The sequence below is a fragment of the Prionailurus viverrinus genome, chromosome B4 (genome assembly GCF_022837055.1).
Source record: "Prionailurus viverrinus isolate Anna chromosome B4, UM_Priviv_1.0, whole genome shotgun sequence".
NCBI lineage: Eukaryota > Metazoa > Chordata > Mammalia > Carnivora > Felidae > Prionailurus > Prionailurus viverrinus.
In genome coordinates, this window is record NC_062567.1 from 30,550,161 (window position 1) to 30,556,713 (window position 6,553).

Here is a 6,553-nt window from a genome sequence, read left to right on the forward strand (position 1 = left end):
TGGATAAATAGGTGAGTATGGATGGTTTACAGGGCAGTAAAAATATTCTGTAAGATACTATAATGGTGGATACATGTCATTACACATTTTCTCATGCATGAATGTGCAACAAAAACAGTAAGTCATGATGTAAACTATGGACTTAGGACGATTATGATGTGTCAGTGTAGATTCATCAATTGCAACAAATGTACCACTCTGGTGGAGGATGTTGAGAATAGAAGAGAGTGTGCATGTTTGGGATCAGGAAGTAATGGGAAATATGTACTTCCTCCTCAATTTTACTGAGAACCTAAAACAGCTATAAAAACAATACAGCCTTAAATTTAAAGAAAAAAATAAAGAAAAATAAATGAAAAGAAAATAAATTATCATGAGAATGAGAACACTTAAGCTCTTACATAACAATAAATACATTAGCTATAAATGGTCTAGATACATTAACAGAAAGAAATGGGCAGAATGGATTTTAAAAATCATGGCTCAACTCTATGCCACCTATAGGAAACTCAATTCAAATTAACAATTTAGGTAGGCAGATTGAAATGCAATGAAAGAATATATTATACACACACACACACACACACACACACATAATAAGTAAACATTCATTAATGAAAAGAAAGCAGAAGTGGGGTGCCTGGGTGGCTCAGTCAATTAAGCGTTGACTTCAACTCAGGTCAGGATCTCACGGTTCATGGGTCTGAGCCCCACATCGGGTTCTGTGCTGACAGCTCAGAGACTGAAGCCTGCTTTGGATTCTGTGTCTCCCTCTGTCTCTCCATGCCCCTCTCCTACTCACATTCTGTCTCCCTCTGTCTCTCAAAAATGAATAAATGCTAAAAAAATTTAAATAAAGAAAAGAAAGCAGAAGCAGCTATATTAACATCAGATAAAGTAGACAACAACAACAACAACAAATAACAAAGACAAAAAGGAACATTTTGTTCTGATAAAAATGTCAATCCATAAAGAAGACATAACAATCATAAATACATGGAACTAAACAACCAAGATGCAAAATTTAAAAAGGCAAAAATTAATAGAATTGGTAATAGAAAAAACAAAAACACAATTATTCTTGGATACTTCAATAATCCTCTCTCAATAATTGATAGACCAACTACAGAAAAACATCAAGAGACTAAAGAAACTCGATAATACCATCAAACAACATGTTCTAAAGACATTTATAGAAAACTCCTACCAACAGAAGCAGAATACATATTGTTTTCAAATACCAAAAAACACACTGAAATAGACCATATTCTGGGCCATAAAACCAATCTTAGCGACTTTAAAAGAACTGAAATCATAGAGTGCATTCAAAGAGGAAACTAGAACTAAGTAACAGTAAGATACCAGAAAATCTCTACACAGTAGGAAACTAAACAGTACATTTGTACATAATCCATTGGTAAAATAACTCTCAAAGGAAAATTATAAGTGCATTAAATTAAATGAAAATGAAAATACAATAAATTAAAACTTGTAGCATACACCCAAGTAGTGCTGAGGGCAATACCTATAACATTAAATGCATGCATTGAAAGGAGAAAAAGTCTCGGCAATCAAAAAGAATGAAATCTTGCCATTTGCAACTACATGGATGGAATTGGAGGGTATTATGCTAGGTGAAATTAGTCAGTCAGAGAGACAAATATCATATGACTTCACTCATATGAGGACTTTAAGAGACAAAACAGATGAACATAAGGGAAGGGAAACAAAAATAGTATAAAAACAGGGAGGGAGACAAAACATAAGAGACTCATAAATACTGGAGGGGGTGTGGGGGGGGATGGGCTAAATGGGTAAGGGGCATTAAGGAATCTACTCCTGAAATCATTGTTGCACTATATGATAACTAATTTGGATATAAATCTTAAAAAAAGAAAAAGAAAGAGAAAAGAAAAGTATGGAATCACTATATTGTACACCCTAAATTAATACTATACTATATTAATCAACTGGAATTTGAATAAAAAGTTTTAAAAAAGATTAACCCCGATTATACACAATTTATCCTATTGAAAATTGAAAAGATTTAAACTCTTCCTACTGCACTTTATGAAGTCATTAGTATCCTGATACTTAAGTCAGGCAAAGTCAGCACAAACACACACAAAAACAAAAAAACAAATTTAGAATAATATCACTCATAAATATAGATGTAAAAATCCGTAAAAAAAATTATAAAATTTAATATAGCAATATATAAAAATAATTATACATCATAATCCAGGATAGCTTATTCCAGGAATGCAAGACTTGTGTAATATTTGAAAAATCAATCAATGTACTTCACTTTAATAACAATTTAAAGAATTGATCACATGATCACACCAATTATTGCAGAAAAAAAATTGACAAAATTTGAAATCCATTCGTAATAAAAACTCCAACATAGTAATAAAGGGGAATTTCTTCAATGTTATAAAGAAAATATGTAACAACAAAAAATTATAGCTAACATAACACTTAATGATGACAGACTGGATGCTTTTCCACTATGATTAGAAGAAAGAGAAGAATTTCTACTCCTAACACTCTTTTTCAAATTAGTGGTGGAAGTTCTAGTCAATGCAATAGGCAAGATAAGAACATAAAAGGCATACGTATTGGAAAGGGAGAAATAAAACTATAAATATATTTATATGCACTGACTCTATTTACAGAAGACATGATAGTCTCCATTGAAAGTCCCATGAACTCTGCAGAAAAACCCAAAGAAATGAATTCAGCAAGGTCACAGAATACAAGATAAACCTACAGAAAAAATTATATTTCTACATATAGAAGAACAGTGGACACTGAAATTTAAAATATATTATTTACAACTTCACAAAGTGGTTTACTTAAGAACAAATATAATAAAATATATACAGGACTTGTGTGCTAAAAGCTACAAAATGATGGTCTAAATCCAGAAATATACTATGTTTACATATTGTAAGATCAACATAGTAAAGATGCAATTCCCTCAAAATTAATATATAGAGTTAAAACAATTCCTGTCAAAACCCCAGAAATATTTTATTTTGGATATAGACAAGATGATTCTAAAAATATATGAAAAGGTGAAAGAACTAGTATAGCTGTAAAAATTCTGATAAAAAGGAACAAGATATTAAAACATAGTCTACTCAGTTTCAAGGCATGAAGTAACTACTATAATGAATGTGGTTTTGGCAGAGTGATTGACATATAGATCAATGTAAATGAATAGACAAAAGAATCCAGAAATAGAACCACGAGTATGCCCAAATATTTCCTTGTTCAGGTACAAAAGTTATTTAGAATCAAAAAGAATTGGGGCACCTGTGTGGTTCAGTCTGTTGAGTGTCCTCCTAATTTCAGCTCAGGTCATGACCTCAAGATTCATGGGTTTGAGCCCCACTTAAGGCTCTGCACTGACAGTGAGGAGCCTGCTTGGGATTCTCTCTCTCCTTTCTCTCTGCCCCTCTCCCATGCATGTTCTCTCTCTCTCTCTTTCTCTCTCTTCCTCTCTCCATCTCTATCAAAACAAATAAATAAAAATTAAAGACTATAATAAAAAAGAATAAATAGTCTTATGAACAAATAGTTCTGGAGCATTTGGACACACATAGGCAATTATCTTTTAAGATACTCTGACATAAGTTTCATGTCTTATACAAAAATTAATATAAAATATAAGTGTAAAATTGTAAAATGTTGGGAAAAAACAAGAGAAAAACATTAGTGTATATGGATAGACATAGAGAGACTTGAAACCACAAAACCATAATCAATAAAAAGAAAAATTGATAAACTGGACTTCATCAAAATTAAAATATTTTGCTCTAAGAAAGAACATGTGAAAAGGATAATCAAGCTACAGAATGAGAAAATATATTTACCAACCCCATATCTGAGAAACAGCTATTATTTATAATATAAAAAGAATTTTCAACATTCAACAACATTCAACATTCAACAACTCAACATCCATTGATGAGGATATACAAATGAAAATATGTTCAACATCATCAGCCATAAGGGGAATGCAAATTAAACACACAATGAGCTATCTGGATGCATACCTATATGGATGACTAGAACAAAACAACAAAACAAAACAAAACAAATCGTGAGAACATTAATTCCTGGTAAGAAAGTAGAGAACCTGGATCACTCATAAATTTCTGGTGGAATGTAAAATGTATAACCACTTGGGAAAACAATTTTGCCAGTCTTTAAAAAAATACAACTACGATATCCCCAGTAATTGCATTCTCTAGGCATTTGCCAAGAATTTTTGCTTACACAGAAACCTATGAACTAATAATTATAGCAGGTTTTATTCATGGGAACCCAAACCTGGAAACAACCCAGATGTCCTTCAACAAATGAATGGTTACATCAACTATGGTAGTATACCATATTATGGAATACTATTCAGCAATTAAGGAATTAAGGAAAAATATAAATATAACAACATGATGAATACCCAGTAAATTATAGTGAATGAAAACACTCAATCCAAAAAGACAACATGCTGTATTATTCCATTTATATTACACTCAATTTAACAAAATATAGAAATGGAGAAGAAGATAGTGGTTTCCAGAGATTACAGAGGTCGTGGGGCCCTACAGAATGTGGGTATTGCTATAAGAGTGCAACATTATAACTTCTTGTGGCTGGATGGATGTGTTTTATATTTTGACTGCAGGAATGTCAGTATTCTGATTGTAATATTACATTATAGTTGTGTGGACATTACAACTGGGAGAACCAAATAAAAGAATCATTTTGTGCTATTCCTTAGAACTGGATGTGAATCTATAGTTATATCAAAATTAAATTTTAATTACAGGGCACTTGGGTGGCTCAGTCAGTTGAGTGTTCAACTCTTCATTTTGACTCAGGTCATGATCTCACAGTTCATGAGATCAAGTCCCATGTCAGGCTCCACGCTGAGTGTGGATCCTGCTTGGGATTCTCTAACTCCCTCTCTCTGTCTCTCTCTCTCTTTCTCAAAATAAATAAATAAGCATTTTAAAATAAAAAAATTACAGAAAACAATAAAGAGATATAGATTTTCTCATACAAACAAAAAAAGATAATCTATTGCCAGTAGATAGATATAGATAAATAAGGATGATGGAGATAAGAGATAGAGATGATAGAGATAGAGATAGAGGTAGAGAGGATAGAGGCATAGTGATAGCTAGATAGAGATAGAGATAGAGACAGAGACAATAGAGATAGAGATAGAGATGATAGAGATAGAGATAGATTAAATATAGACATATAGATATAGATATAACAAGAATTTGTTCAGAAGATATATTTTACCAGGCAGAAACTTAGATATAAGTAAAATAATAAAAAATAAATGTTAGTAAAAGTATTTTTTTCTTATTTTTTGTTGATCTAAAGATAATTGAATGTCTATGTGATATAAAGAATGTTCTCTTAGTATAATGGAATTAAACTAGAAGTCAAAATAGGGAAGATATCTAGAATATCACCAAATATTTTAAAATTAAACAACATATTACTACATAACCTGTGGTTCCAATAGTTTGTCTTAATAAAAATTTTTCTAAAACCCTATTTTGTTTGGAATGACACTGAAAATATATGTCAAACTTTATGAGATTCAGGCAAAGTAGTATTTAGAGAGAAATTTATAGTTTGATATGTTTTTATTATATAATATGAAAGATCTTGAATGAGTAAGGAAATTTCCCACTTAAAGCAACTAGTAAAGGGGAAAGTAATTAAAACTAAAACAAGCTGAGAACAGAAGTATGGCCAACAATCGATAAACTGAAATCAATTAAATTTTCAAAAGATAAAAGACAAATTCAATGAAATAAAAATCTGGTTCTCTGAAAAAGAAATCAACAAAATTGATAAAAATTTAGCCAAGCTAATTAGTGAAAAATGAAATGAGAGAAGACACAAATGACCAGTATCAGAAATAAAAGAGGGACGGGCGCGTGGTTGGCTCAGTTGGGTAAGCATCCGACTTCGTCTCAGGTCATGATCTCATGGTTTGTGAGTTCAAGCCCACGTGGGGCTCTGTGCTAACAGCTCAGAGCCTGGAGCCTCCTTCAGATTCCGTGTCTCCCTCTCTATCCCTCCCCCACTCATACTGTCTCTATCTCTCATAAATAAATAAACTTTAAAAATTTTTTAAAAAGGAATAAAAGAGGAAGCATCACTATACACCACAAAGAAATTAAAAGGATATTATGTATTACTTTATACCCAGAAATTCAACAACTTAAATAAAAAGCATGAAGTCCTTGAAAAGTACAAATTACTAAAACTCAATCAAGAAGGGATAAGTTAAATAGACCTGTATTTCGTAGAGTAAATGAATTTGTAGGTAAAAACATTTCAACAAAGATATCTCCAGAGCCAGATAGTTTCATTGGTGAATTCTACAAGACATTTAAGAAAAGAAAAATATATATAATACCAGCAATACACAGTCTCTTTAGGAGGAAGAAGAAAAGGGAATATTTCCAACTCATTTAATGAGGCAAGCACTTTATACTAAAAACAGACAAACATA